Source organism: Peromyscus maniculatus, chromosome 9, assembly GCF_049852395.1.
Source record: "Peromyscus maniculatus bairdii isolate BWxNUB_F1_BW_parent chromosome 9, HU_Pman_BW_mat_3.1, whole genome shotgun sequence".
Classification (NCBI taxonomy): Eukaryota; Metazoa; Chordata; class Mammalia; order Rodentia; family Cricetidae; genus Peromyscus; species Peromyscus maniculatus.
This window is the reverse complement of record NC_134860.1, coordinates 20,533,829-20,550,089: the sequence shown is the minus strand read 5'-3', so window position 1 is coordinate 20,550,089 and position 16,261 is coordinate 20,533,829.

The following is a 16,261-nucleotide window of genomic DNA, read 5'->3' as shown; positions in this document are numbered from 1 at the left end:
GGCCTTGTCTTCAGAGCTGCCGCCTCTGTGTGCATACTGCTGTGTCCCCTTCCCCAGTCCCAGCTTCCTCTCCAGGGCTCCCTGCAGTCTCCTGTCAGTGGACTCCAGCCAGTGGGCTTGTCAGCCTCACCGGACAGATCCTAGGAAGAAGAACACAGATGCACTGGTCAATCACTTTTAACTCGGAGCTGGAAGTTGTGTTTTTAAACACAGCCTTCAGAGCAACACATAATTTTATTTCATAGACTAATGTTCTGATTATCTCTATGAATAAATTGTCTTTCCCTAACAGCCAAGAATGACTAGCTAATCTAATTGGTAGTAAGGGATTTTTTCAAAACTTTTTACACACATGAGCAACACGATGTGTGGCTCTATGCTGCTTTCCATTTAAACTTTGTTAGTATTATTTTGATTTAGCAGGGAATAAAACCTGCAGTTTATGCCAGACTGTGTCCTCTGAGGCAGATTTTGTGTTCTAGAAGCTGCAGAAAAAGACAAGGCTGATGAGTGGTGATCTTGTGGCTTTTGTGGGTTAAGCAACTCCATACTATACCTTTTCCTATCATTAAAAACATCTCCTCTCCTCACCAACTACAATTCCTTCATGAATATTTATGGTTCTTCATTCCCTGAGCTTTTATTACCATGGCCCTCATTTACCCTGACACAAACACTATCTGGTGTTTGGGGTTAATAACAAAGTCACACATTTTCCTTTTGAAATCAGTGAGAAACCAAACAGAGAAGTGCCACAAATACCTATAGCCAGAGTTACTTTTATATCATTTTTTTCTTTTCCCTACAATGAGTTCTGTTAGACAATAATTCATGCTACTGTTTGAAAACACATTAGCCAGAAAAATGAAACTAATCAATGAAAGTCGTCTGTAATTCTACCATTTCCTCTAGGCATGTATCATTTGTGATTTGTTTTCTGCACATATATACTCCTATACAGTAATTTTTTCACTGAATGGTTTTTATCGCCACTATCTTTCCCAGTTTAGGAATATGAGCTTAAATAATCAATTTTACTATAAACATTTTAGTTCATTTTATGAATACAGTAGTATATTTAATCAATTTCCCAGTAATGGAAGTTTGGTTATTACAATATTTTCATGGTAGTGAACAATGCTATGATAAATATTTATAATATGTGTATGTATACAGACACACATGCTGCTGCTTCTATATTTTTAAATGACAGAGCCTTGGAAGTAGAAATTCTGGGTTGCAGGATATTCATATTTCTTATCAACTTGACCTTTAGGAGTGTAGAAATCTTTATATAACCACAAACAGGTTTTTGAGTCCTCAGCTTTCATGCCCCCCTGAACACAGATAAAAATAATTATTTTAGTGTTTTCCAATGAGAATGTTACCATTTCTACCTCTGATGTCATCTCCCTCTCGTTCTCTCCGTGATTTCCAGAGCCTCAATGGCCCCTTGGTCCCTGCTGGACTTCCTCCTCGGTCAGTCATTGTAGCCACCAGACGGAGACAGACATGTTAAAGTAAAGAGAGGTCAAGGCACTCATTCTTCTGGCCCTTGCCAGGTTGGTAGGAGTTGACTCTGTCCAAGTAAAGACCACAACTCCTACCCAGTGGTCTCTAATCACCCTGGGTTCTAGTACCTTCTCACTCCTTTGTCATTTGTGGCTGAAAGTGGGGAATGGGTTCCTCTTGGGAAGCCACTGGTCTTGGATCTATTCATCACTCATTGTTGGTGACTGTAGTGGTTTGAATAGGTAAGCTCCCCATAGACTCATGTGTTTGAATGCTTGGCCCATAGGGAATAGCATTATTAGTGTGTCACTGTGTGTTGGAGGCTTTGAGGTTTCATACGCTCAAGCTATGCCCAATGTGGGACACAGTCTTCTTCTGCTGCCTGTGGGTCAAGATGTAGAACTCTCAGCTGCTTTTACAGCATCATATCTACCTGCACACCACCATGTCCTGACATGACGATAATGGACTAAACCTCTGAAATTGTAAGCCAGCCCCAATCATATGTCTTCCTTTCTAAGAGTTGCTATGGTGTCTCTTCACAGCAATAGAAACCCTAACTAAGACAATGTCCCTTAGCTTGTCCATGATTTGTAAAAAGTTCCCTAATTAAACTCCTCCAGTCACCATACTGGAGTATGCCCTGGTTTTTCAACCTAGATGTTGAATATTTTGAAAGAAGCATCTCATTAAATTGGGTACCATATACTACAATGTCCTTTCATTTAACTTAATTTTAGCATTTTTGCAGATTGCTATTTGGTAGTTTCCCAAATTATTATTATATCATTAAAAATTCATCATTTTTTTGCACAATTGTTACTTATCATTCTATTTAAAACAAGTTGTCATTGATATCATAACATTTTTATTTTTATTTTTTCACATTAAAATACTTTGTTTTTATTATATTTATTATATTTCTATAACTTAAAACAATTTTAAACATTAATATATTTTAATCATATTATTCCCCTTTCCAAAATCCTTCCAGATCCTCCCTGCTCCCTACCTACCCAACTTTAAATTCTTTCTCAAAAAACAAACAAAAAACCAATACAACAAATCCTCCCCAAACCAAGAAAATAAAATAAAGCAGCACCCAAAAAGAAACAAAACAATACAAAACAGAAAATCTGCCAAACTGCAGCCAAATAAAAGAACACACACGGCCCCCGACGACTTCCCTTCTGGACCAGAGGTGAGTGCCTGGGTCCAGCCCGGACCCCATCCCTGGCCACCAGCCACCCCGGGAGGACCTGCCCAGCTTGGCGCCGGGTTCTGGCCACCGGGCAGCTCCCCTTCTAGCCCCACCGGGAGGGATCCCCATTTCCAAGCCCCCGGCAGCCCCTGCAGTCTCCGCGCCCTGCCCCCACGCCCATCTGCCCAAGACCCCACCCACTTCCTGAGACTTAGAGACCGGCCCCCAGCTCCCAGCCTGCCCCCGACGACTTCCCTTCTGGACCAGAGGTGAGTGCCTGGGTCCAGCCCGGACCCCATCCCTGGCCACCAGCCACCCCGGGAGGACCTGCCCAGCTTGGCGCCGGGTTCTGGCCACCGGGCAGCTCCCCTTCTAGCCCCACCGGGAGGGATCCCCATTTCCAAGCCCCCGGCAGCCCCTGCAGTCTCCGCGCCCTGCCCCCATGCCCATCTGCCCAAGACCCCACCCACTTCCTGAGACTTAGAGACCGGCCCCCAGCTCCCAGCCTGCCCCCGACGACTTCCCTTCTGGACCAGAGGTGAGTGCCTGGGTCCAGCCCGGACCCCATCCCTGGCCACCAACCACTCCTGAGAGGCCTGCCCAACTTGGCACCAGGTTCTGGCCACCGGGCAGCTCCCCTTCTAGCCCCACCGGGAGGGATCCCCATTTCCAAGCCCCCGGCAGCCCCTGCAGTCTCCGCGCCCTGCCCCCACGCCCATCTGCCCAAGACCCCACCCACTTCCTGAGACTTAGAGACCGGCCCCCAGCTCCCAGCCTGCCCCCGACGACTTCCCTTCTGGACCAGAGGTGAGTACCCGGGTCCAATTCGGACCCCATCCCTGGCCACCAGCCACCCCGGGAGGACCTGCCCAGCTTGGCGCCGGGTTCTGGCCACCGGGCAGCTCCCCTTCTAGCCCCACCGGGAGGGATCCCCATTTCCAAGCCCCCGGCAGCCCCTGCAGTCTCCGCGCCCTGCCCCCACGCCCATCTGCCCAAGACCCCACCCACTTCCTGAGACTTAGAGACCGGCCCCCAGCTCCCAGCCTGCCCCCGACGACTTCCCTTCTGGACCAGAGGTGAGTGCCTGGGTCCAGCCCGGACCCCATCCCTGGCCACCAACCACTCCTGAGAGGCCTGCCCAACTTGGCACCAGGTTCTGGCCACCGGGCAGCTCCCCTTCTAGCCCCACCGGGAGGGATCCCCATTTCCAAGCCCCCGGCAGCCCCTGCAGTCTCCGCGCCCTGCCCCCACGCCCATCTGCCCAAGACCCCACCCACTTCCTGAGACTTAGAGACCGGCCCCCAGCTCCCAGCCTGCCCCCGAAGACTTCCCTTCTGGACCAGAGGTGAGTACCCGGGTCCAATTCGGACCCCATCCCTGGCCACCAGCCACCCCGGGAGGACCTGCCCAGCTTGGCGCCGGGTTCTGGCCACCGGGCAGCTCCCCTTCTAGCCCCACCGGGAGGGATCCCCATTTCCAAGCCCCCGGCAGCCCCTGCAGTCTCCGCGCCCTGCCCCCACGCCCATCTGCCCAAGACCCCACCCACTTCCTGAGACTTAGAGACCGACCCCCAGCTCCCAGCCTGCCCCCGACAACTTCCCTTCTGGACCAGAGGTGAGTGCCTGGGTCCAGCCCGGACCCCATCCCTGGCCACCAGCCACCCCGGGAGGACCTGCCCAGCTTGGCGCCGGGTTCTGGCCACCGGGCAGCTCCCCTTCTAGCCCCACCGGGAGGGATCCCCATTTCCAAGCCCCCGGCAGCCCCTGCAGTCTCCGCGCCCTGCCCCCACGCCCATCTGCCCAAGACCCCACCCACTTCCTGAGACTTAGAGACCGGCCCCCAGCTCCCAGCCTGTCCCCGACTGCCATTCTGGACCAGAGCTTGCCCCTGACTTCCCTTCTGGACCAAAGAGTTGGACAAGAGAACTCCCTTTTGGACAAGAGAGAGAGTCTTCCTGAGTCTGTCAGATCTTTGTGAAACAAGTCCACTGATAAGACCAAGAAGGAATCACAAGGAGATGGGCAGACGTCAAAGCAGAAGTACATACAGCAAAATGAAGAGCAATACAGCATCACCAGAACCTAGCTCGCCTCCAACATCTAGACCTGAACACCAAAAATTGGAAGAAGCAGAAGAAAGTAGCCTTATGAGTAACTTCATGAAGAAGGTAGAGGCTTGTGTAGAGGAAAAGACAAGAAAATTGGAAGAACGCTGTAAACAACTAGAGGAAAGGGCAAACAAATTAGAAGAAAACAATAAAGCCCTCCAAGAAAACAATAAAGTACTGGAAGAAAACATTAAAATCCTGGAAGAAAACAATAAAGCACTGAAAGAAAATCATGAAAAAGCAATGAAACAAACAAAGGAAACAGTCCAAGATCTGAAAAGGGAAATTGAAAAAATGAAAAAGACACAAACAGAGGGAATGCTGGAAATAGAAAACCTGAGTAAAAGATCAGGAACTTCGGATGCAAGTATAACCAACAGAATGCAAGAGATGGAAGAGAGGATTTCTGGCATTGAAGATACAGTAGAAGAAATAGTTCCATCAGTCGAAGGAAACACTAAAGCCAACAAAGTCATGAACCAAAATGTCCAAGAAATCTGGGACACCATAAAAAGACCAAACTTACGAATTATAGGGATAGAAGAAGGTGAAGAATACCAACTCAAAGGCACAGAAAATATATTCAACAAAATTATAGAAGAAAACTTTCCCAACTTAAAGAAGGAAATGCCTATGAAGATACAAGAAGCCTATAGAACACCAAACAGACTAGACCCCCAAAAAAAGTCCCCTCGACACATAATAATTAAACAACTAAATGTACAGAATAAAGAAAGAATATTAAGAGCAGCCAAGGAAAAAGGCCAAGTGACCTATAAAGGTAAGCCCATCAGAATAACACCCGATTTCTCAATGGAGACTTTGAAAGCCAGAAGGACCTGGACAGATGTAATGCAGACACTAAGAGACCATGGATGTCAGCCCAGACTAATATACCCAGCAAAACTTTCAATCATCATAGACGGAAGGAACAAGACATTCGAAGACAAAGCCAGATTTAAACAATACCTATCCACAAACCCAGCCCTACAGAAAGCACTAGAAGGAAAATTCCAACCGAGGGAAGTCAGATACACACTTGAAAACACAGGCAATAGATAAAGCCACAACGGTAAACCCCAAAGAAGAGAAGTACACACACACTACCACCAAAAATAACAGGGATGAAGAATCACTGGTCATTAATATCCCTTAATATCAACGGACTTAATTCACCTATAAAAAGACATAGACTTACAGAATGGATACGAAAGCAGGACCCATCCTTCTGCTGCATACAAGAAACACATCTCAAATTCAAAGATAGACACTACCTAAGAATAAAAGGCTGGGAAAAGACTTTTCAATCAAATGGTCTTAAGAAACAAGCAGGGGTAGCCATCCTGATATCCAACAAAATAGACTTCAAACTAAAATCAATCAAAAGAGATCAAGAAGGACATTACATCCTCATCACAGGAAAGATCGACCAAGATGAAGTTTCAATTCTGAACATATATGCCCCAAACATAAGGGCACCCACATATGTAAAAGAAACATTACTAAAGCTTAAACCACATATAAAACCCCACACATTAATAGTGGGAGATCTCAACACCCCACTTTCACCACTGGACAGATCTCCCAAATCGAAACTTAACAGAGAAATAAAGGACTTAACCGATGTCATGACCCAATTGGACCTAATAGATATCTACAGAACATTCCATCCTAACAAGAAAGAATATACTTTCTTCTCAGCACCCCATGGAACTTTCTCTAAAATCGACCACATACTTGGCCACAAAGCAAATCTCAACAGATACAAAACAATCAGAATAACCTCCTGTGTTCTATCAGATCACCATGGTTTAAAGCTAGATTTCAACAACAACAAAAACTACAGAAAACCTACAACCTCATGGAAACTGAATAATGCTCAACTGAATCACCAATGGGTTAAGGAAGAAATAAAGAAAGAAATTAAAGACTTCCTAGAGATCAATGAAAATGAAGACACCACATACCCAAACTTATGGGACACTATGAAAGCAGTGCTAAGAGGGAAATTCATAGCACTAAATGCCCACATAAAGAAGTTGGAGAAATCGCACACTAGTGAATTAACAGCACATCTGAAAGCTCTAGAACAAGAAGAAGCAAAGTCTCCCAGGAAGAATAGACGCCAGGAAATTATCAAAGTGAGAGGTGAAATTAATAAATTAGAAACTAAGAGAATAATACAAAAAATTAATGAAACAAAGAGTTGGTTCTTTGAGAAAATCAACAAGATAGACAAGCCCTTATCCAAACTAACCAAAAGACAGAGAGAGAGAATCCAAATCAACAAAATCAGAAATGAAAAGGGGGACATAACAACAGACATTGAGGAAATCCAGAGAATTATAAGGTCATATTTCAAAAACCTCTACTCCACAAAACTGGAAAACCTAAAAGAAATGGACATTTTTCTGGATAGATACCACATACCTAAGTTTAATCAAGACCAGATAAACTATTTAAATAGTCCAATAACCCCTAAGGAAATAGAAACAGTCATTAAAGGTCTCCCAACCAAAAAAAGCCCAGGACCAGATGGTTTCAGCGCAGAATTCTACCAGATCTTCAAAGAAGAGTTAATACCAATACTCTCTAAATTGTTCCACATAATAGAAACAGAAGGAACATTACCAAACTCCTTCTACGAGGCTACAATTACCCTGATTCCTAAACCAAACAAGGATGCAACAAAGAAAGAGAACTACAGACCGATCTCCCTCATGAACATTGATGCAAAAATACTCAATAAAATACTGGCAAACAGACTCCAAGAACACATCAGAACAATTATCCACCATGATCAAGTAGGCTTCATCCCAGGGATGCAAGGGTGGTTCAACATACGAAAGTCCATTAATGTAATACACCATATAAACAAACTCAAAGAAAAAAACCACATGATCATCTCACTAGATGCAGAAAAGGCATTTGACAAAATCCAACACCCCTTCATGATAAAAGTCTTGGAGCGATCAGGAATACAGGGAACATACCTAAACATAATAAAGGCAATATATAGCAAACCAACAGCCAACATCAAATTAAATGGAGAGAAACTCAAAGCAATTCCACTAAAATCAGGAACAAGACAAGGCTGTCCACTCTCCCCATACTTATTCAATATAGTACTTGAAGTTCTAGCCAGAGCAATAAGACAACATAAGGAGATTAAGGGGATTCAAATTGGAAAGGAAGAAGTCAAGCTTTCCCTATTTGCAGACGACATGATAGTATACTTGAGTGACCCCAAAGATTCCACCCAGGAATTGATAAAGCTTATAAACACCTTCAGCAACATAGCAGGATACAAAATCAACTCAAAAAAATCAGTAGCCCTCCTATATACAAAGGACAAAGAAGCTGAGAAGGCAATTAGAGATACATCACCCTTTACAATAGCCAAAAATGACATAAAATACCTTGGGGTAACACTAACCAAGCAAGTGAAGGACCTATATGACAAGAACTTTAAGTCCCTGAAAAAAGAAATTGAAGAAGATCTCAGAAAATGGAAAGATCTTCCATGCTCATGGATAGGCAGGGTTAACATAGTAAAAATGGCAATCTTACCAAAAGCAATTTACAGATTCAATGCAATCCCCATCAAAATACCAACACAATTCTTCACAGATCTGGAAAGAACAATACTCAACTTCATATGGAAAAACAAAAAACCCAGGATAGCTAAAAGAAACCTGTACAATAAAACAATTTCTGGAGGCATCACAATCCCCGACTTCAAGCTCTACTATAGAGCTACAGTAATAAAAACAGCCTGGTATTGGCATAAAAACCGACATGTGGACCAATGGAATCGAATTGAAGACCCTGACATTAACCCACACACCTATGGACATATAATTTTTGACAAAGAAGCCAAAAGTGTACAATGGAAAAAAGAAAGCATCTTCAACAAATGGTGCTGGCATAACTGGATATCAGCGTGTAGAAGGCTGCAAATAGATCCATATCTGTCACCGTGCACAAAACTTAAGTCCAAGTGGATCAAAGACCTCAACATAAATCCAGCTACTCTGAACCTGCTAGAAGAAAAAGTAGGAAATAGTCTTGAACGCCTTGGCATAGGAGATCACTTCCTAAATATAACACCAGTAGCGCAGACACTGAGACAAACAATCAATCAATGGGACCTCTTGAAACTGAGAAGCTTTTGTAGAGCAAAGGATACGGTCAACAAGGCAAAGCGACAGCCTACAGAATGGGAAAAGATCTTCACCAACCCCACATCTGACAGAGGACTGATATCCAGAATATATAAGGAACTCAAGAAATTAGACATCAAAAGGACCAACAGTCCAATTGAGAAATGGGCTTTAGAACTAAACAGAGAATTCTCAACAGAGGAATCCCAAATGGCTGAAAGACATTTAAGGAATTGCTCAACTTCCCTAATCATCAGGGAAATGCAAATCAAGACAACTCTGAGATACCACCTTACGCCTGTCAGAGTGGCTAAGATCAAAAACACTGAAGACACTTTATGCTGGAGAGGATGTGGAACTAGGGGAACTCTCCTCCACTGCTGGTGGGAATGCAAGCTTGTACAACCACTTTGGAAATCAATATGGCGCTTTCTTAGAAAATTGGGAATCAATCTCCCCCAAGATCCAGCTATACCACTCCTGGGCATATACCCAAGAAATGCTCAATCATACCACAAGAGCACTTGCTCAGCTATGTTCATATCAGCATTGTTTGTAATAGCCAAAACCTGGAAACAACCTAGATGCCCTTCAACTGAAGAATGGATAAATAAATTGTGGCACATACACACAATGGAATACTACTCAGCAGAGAAAAACAACGACATCACACGGTTTGCAGGCAAATGGATGGATCTAGAAAAAATCATCCTGAGTGAGGTAACCCAGACTCAGAAAGACAAATATGGTATGTACTCACTCATAGGAAGATGCTAGATGTGGAACAAGGATGACTAGACTGCTACTCACATCACCAGTGAGGCTACCTGGAAAACGGGACCCCAAAAAAAGACACGGAGAAATGGACAAGAGCTACATGAATAGCCTGGTCATGAGTGGGAACAATGAAGGGCGACAGTCGAGGGAAAGAGTGGGAGATCCTAGCTGGATCAAGAAAAGAGAGGGAGAACAAGGAATAGGAGACCATGGTAAATGAAGACCACATGAGAAGGTGAGAAGGGGAGGAAGCAGAGAGCTAGGGAGGCCCACGGAGATCCACAAAGATACCCCCTCAAAAGACTGCTGGCAATGGTCGCGAGACGGCAGGAACTGACCTACTCTGGTGATGGGATGGCCAGACACCCAAATAGTGGTGCCATAAACCCCATCCAAGGACTGAGGAATCTGAAGGCAGACATCCACGGCTGGGCCCCTGGTGGAGCACTGAGAGTCTAATTAGTGAGTAAGAAGAGGATTTATATGAGCGAGAATTGTTGAAGCCAAGGTTGGATAAAGCACCGGGACAAATAACCAAATGAATGGAAGCACAGGATCTATGAACCAAAGGCTGAGGGGCCCCCAACTGGATCAGGCCACCTGAACGGGTGAGACAGTCAGTTGGCTTGATCTGTTTGGGAGGCAGCTGTGCATTGGTGCCAGGTCCTGGACTCGTTGCATGAGTTGGCTGTTTGAATCCTGGGACTTATGCAGGGACACTTGGCTCGGTCTGGGAGGGGGGAATGGACCTGCCTGGACTGAGTCTACCAGGTCAACCCCGGTCCTCGGGGGAGACCTTGATCTGGAGGAGGTGGGAATGGGGGGTGGGCTGGGGGGAGGGGTGGGCGAGAGGGGGAGAACAGGGGATTCTGTGGCTATTATGTTGAACTGAATGGTGTTGTAAAATAATAATAATAATAATAATAATAATAATAAAACCAAAAAAAAAAAAAAAAAAAAAAAAAAAGAACACACACACACACACACACACACACACACACACACACACTGTGGAGTCCATTATATACTAGTCAACTACTTTTGAACATGAGGTCTGCCCTGGAGTGGTTGATATACGCAGTGTCATCCATTGGAGAAAACTGATTTTCCCTTTCCCAGCAGGTAAAAATGTCAGTTCAGTTGTTTCTTAGGATTTCTATTGCTGTGAAGAGACACCATGACCATGGCAACTTTTATAAAGGAAAACATTAATTGGTGGTAGCTTACAGTTTAAGAGGTTTAGTTCATTATCCTCATGGTAGGACTTGGCTGCATGCAGGCAGACATGGTTCTGGGGAAGGAGCTGAGAGTTCTACATCTTGATCCATAGGCAGCAGGAAGAATCTGTGTACCACACACTGAGTGAGCATAGCTTGAGCACAGGAGACCTCAAAGCCCATTCCCAACAATGACACACTTCCCCCAACAAGATCAAACTTACTCCAACAAAGCCACATCTCTAATAATGCCATTCCCTTTGTGAACCATTTTCTTTCAAACCTCCACAAGTTGTTAATATTTACCCTAGTGGTTTCATTCATTTTTAAAACATGTAACAAAATAAAACATAGTAAGATAAAACAAAAACTATCACACTGAAGTTGCATAGGACAAGCCAACAAAATGAAAAGAGCCCAAGAGAAGATACAAAAATAAGAGACCCACACACTCAGGAATCCCATAAAAACACTAAACTAGAAGCCATAATATAAGCACAGAAGACCTGGTGCAGAGCCATGCAGGCCTGTGCATGCTGCTTCAATCTCTGCGAGTTCATGTGAGCCTTGCCCAGTTGATTTAGAGGACTTTGTTCTCCTGGGTTCCTCCATCCCCTCTGACTCATATGCTTTCTGTATCCTCTTTGGCAGGGTTGCTTGAGCTCTGAGAAAGGAATTTGATAGAGTGTTGTGGAATATTATTTAAAGATGTGTTACATTTGTTTATGCTGTGGAACATTTGTTTTGATGATGCAAAGATGTGCTGCATTCTTTTATGTTACTTTTGTTTAACTCTGTGAAGCTGTGTTACTTTGCCTGTCTAAAACACATGATGGTCTAATAAAGAGCTGAATGGCCAATAGCGAGGCAGGAGAAAGGATAGGCAGGGTTGGCAGGCAGAGAGAATAAATAGGAGAAATCTGGGAAAAAGAGGATAGAGGATCAAGGTATGAGAAAAGAAGGAGAGAGGACATTGGGGCAAGTCCTTAGCTACACAGCAAGCCATGGAGTGAGAAGTAAAGAAGAGATACACAGAAATAGAAAAAGGTAAAAGCCCAAAGGCAAAAGTAGACAGGATAATTTAAGTTAAGGAAAGTTGGCTAGAAATAAACCAAGCTGAGGCCAGCATTCATAAGAAAGAATGAGTCCCTGAGTGATTTATTTGGGAACTGGATGGCAGGCCTCCAAAATGAAGAGTCAAAATAGTGAAAAACAACTACAACTACAGCTGAGTGTTCCAAGGTCTCTCACTCTCTGCATAGTGTCTGGCTGTGGGACTCTGAATTTATTTCCATCTGCTGCAGGAGGAAGCTTCTCTGATATTAAGTGAACAAGATACTGATCTCTAAGTATAGCAAAATATCATTAGGAGTCATTTTATTGCTACATTTTCTTCTCCTTTTTTTTTTTTTAGACCAGTATTATTTGGTTTTACCATAGGTCCCTGGGCTGTCTATTCTCAGGTTCTTGGTCACCTAAGCAGGGTTCCATCTCATGGAATGGGCCTTAAGTCAAACCAGTTATGGATTGGTTACTCACACAAGGTTTTTGCCACCATTTCCCTATTATATCTTGCAGGTATTGCACCATTGTAAATATAGGGTTTGTGACTGGCTTGGTGTTTTCATTTCTCTTTTGATAGTGTACCTAAGATGCTGGAGTGTAAAGGTGAAGGCTCTATGTAGGCACCAACTCAACATCTCCATGTTCAGTGAGTTGTGTAGGTGTTGTCTTCAGCATTGGGACCTTGCTGTCAGTTTGTAGAGTGTAGTCTTGGCAACAGCCTGGGTTATTTGGGGATTCCAATGGGACCCCTTTGGCCAATGACTCAATAGGATGTAACCCAATCCCAGTACTGGAAGTTTCATTTGGTGACAAGGGATGGTCAGTTGGGACTCTGTCTCCCCTCCCCATTTGATCCTCCCATTCTAGCTCCTCCCCATTTCTATTTATTCTATTTCCCTTTCCTTACAAGATCTTTCTTTTTCCTCTAGTCCTTTACTCTATTCCTACCTTCTACGGTTCTGAGGATTGTAGCTTGGCTATCATTGACTTAACGGCTAATATCCACATATAAGTGAATACATACCATATTTGTATTTCTTGGTCTGGGATACCTCACTCAGGATGATTTTTTTTCTATTTCCATTCATTTGCCTGCAAACTTCATGATGTCATTTTTTTAATGGTGGAGTAATACTCAATTGTGTAAATATACCATGTTTTCTTTATCCATTTTTCTGCTGAGGGATGTTTAGGTTGTTTCCAATTTCTGGATATTGTGAATAGATCATCAATAAACATTTTTGAGAAAGTATCTCTGTGGTAGGATGGCACATCCTTTGGGAATATTCCCAAGAGTGGTATAGCTGGTTCTTCAGTTCAGGGAATCTTGATTCTCATTTTTCTCTGGATTCGCCATACTGATTTCCATAGTGGCTGTACAAGTTTGCACTCCCACCAGCAATGGGTGAGTATGTTTTTTTTTTTTTTAACTCTACATCTTCATCAACATTAGCTGTCACTTATTTTATAGCTCTTAGCCATTTTGACAAATGAAAGGTGAAATTTCAAAGTAGTTTTTATTTGTATTTCCCTGATGGCTAAGGATGTTGGATATTTCTTTAAGAGTTTCTTAGCAATTTGAGTTTCCTCTGTTGAGAATTCTCTGTTTAAAGATATGGGTCATTTTTCAATTGGGTTATTTGTTTCCTTGATATCCAGTTTTTTGAGCTCTTTATATATTTTCAATATTGGCCCTCTGTTAAAGTACAGTTGGTAAGTACCTTTTCCCATTCTGTAGGCTGCCAGTTTGTCCAGATGACAATGTCCTTTGCCATGCAGAAGATTTTTAGTTTCATGAGGTCCCATTTATTAATTATTGATCTTATTGCCTGTGCTAACAGTGTTCTGTTCAGAAAGGCTTCTCCTGTGCCAATGAGTTCAAGACTATTCCCCACTTTCTCTTCTGTCGGGTTCAGTGTATCTGGTTTTATGTTGAGGTCTTTGATTCATTTGAAGTTTTATGAAGGGTGATAAGTATAGATCTATTTGAATTCTTCCACATTCAGCCATCCAGTTGCCCAGCACCAGCTGTTGGAGATGCTCTTTTTTTCCCCCAGTGTGCATTTCTGGCCTCTTTATCAAAAACCAGGTATCCATAGGTGTGTGGATTCATGTCTGGGTCTTCAATATGATTCAATTGTTCAGTGTGTCTGATTTTGTGCCAATAAAATGCTGTTTTTATTACTATAGCTTTGTAGTACAACTTGGGATTTGGGATGGGGATACCTCCAGCAGTTCTTTTATTATTCAGGATTGTTTCAGCTATCTAGGATGTGTGCGTGTGTGTGTGTGTGTGTGTGTGTGTGTGTGTGTGTGTGTGTGTGTTTCCATATAAAGTTAAGAATTGTCCTTTCAAGGTCTGTGAAGAATTGTGTTGAAATTTTGATGGGGATTGCATTGAATCTGTAGGTTACTTTTGGTAGGATGATCATTTTTACTATGTTAATTTTACTGATCCAGGAGCATGGGAGATCTTTCATCTTCTAATATCTTCTTTTATTTCTTTCTCAGAGACTTGAAGAAGGCCTTTTTCCCTTGCAGCTTTTAATATTCTTTTCTTTGTGTCTATAGTGCTTTGTTTATTATGTGCTGAGGGACTTTCTTTTCTGGTTCAGTCTATTTGGTGTTCTGTATGCTTCTAGTACTTTGATAGGCATATCTTTCTTTAGGTTGGAAATTTTCTTCTATGATTTTGTTGAAAATATTTTCTGTGCCTTTGATCTGTGTTTCTTCTCCTTCCTCTACTCCTATTTTTCTTAGACTTGGTCTTTTCATAGTGTCCCAGATTTCCTGGATCTTTTTTTCTAGGAGTCTTTCAGATTTAACATTTTCTTTGATGGATGGGATGTGTCTGAGGGGGTTAAACTCTCCCACTTCCACAATTGAATTTAGGTTCCAGTTCTCTAAGAAGGACAGACAGGTATCTCTACCAACATAGGGCCATTTATCTCTGAGGCCCTTACATTCAGGGTCAAGGGAGAGAACAAACACAAGGTCTAAGTCAGCCTCACAGTGTCTCAAGGACAAACCCAGCACCCTTCTGAGTCACGTCCAAGCTTGTACAGATGTGTTCAAAAATGAGACTAAACCTCAGTCAATTAAAAGTATACTAATGGCTGGGCGGTGGTGGCACACAGCTTTAATCCCAGCACTCGGGAGGCAGAGGCAGGCAGATCTCTATGAGTTCAAGACCAGCCTGGTCTATAAAGCAAGTTCCAGGAAAGGCACAAAGCTACACAGAGAAACCCTGTCTCGAAAAACAAAAAAAAAAAAAAAAACAAAAAATGTATACTAATGTAACTGCTGCTTGTTTAACCAATTAGGAAACTGACCCAGAAACTCCCCTTAGCTGTGCTTAAAAGGAGCTTGAATGTCCTTTTTGGGGTCATCACCATTTTGTACAGGTGTGTGACCTCACATGCATGTGGTATAATAAACACTCTTTGTTCTTGCATACTATTTAAGTCCGGGGTCTTCCTTCGGCATTTCCTAGGACTCTACAGTATCCATTTCTTCTATTGTATCTTCAATACCTATGATTCTCTCTTCCATCTCTTTTGATTCTGTTAGTGAATCTTGTCTCTGTGCTCTCTGTTTGAGTTCCTATAGTTTTCATTTCCAGATTTCCCTCAGTTTGAGTTTTATTTATTGAGTCTATTTCCACTTTCAGGTCTTGAAAGTTTCAGGTCATAATTTTACTCAATTCTTTCCACAGTTTGTGTTTTCATAGATTTCTTTAAGGGATTTTTTCGTTTCCTCTTTAAGGATCTCTATCATAGTCATAAAGTCATATTTTAAGGTATTTTCTTGTACTGCAGCTATGTTAGAATATTTTGGGCATGTTATGATAGGAGAACTGGGCTCTAGTTTAGACATATTGTTCTGGCTTTGATTGATTGTGTTTTTACACTGGCATTATGGCACGTGGGTGTTTTATTCTTTGGTTTTTGTTTCCTCTATGACATTTAGGAAAGTGTGATGACTGTGTGTTGTCTGTAGGAAAATCCTCTGGCATCCTAATAAGTATGGACATCCGGGGTTCCAGGTAAAATGTGTTTCTATGTATTGGGACCTGAGACTTAGGAATGGGGAAGTATTGGGGGTGATAGAGGTGTTTTTTAAGAGAGAAGAAAACAGGTTCTGGTGTTCCACCAGAGTCTGCTTAGTTAATCTCCTGGGAGTGGGTCAGAGAGTGTGGAGAGGCCACAGCAGAACGTTT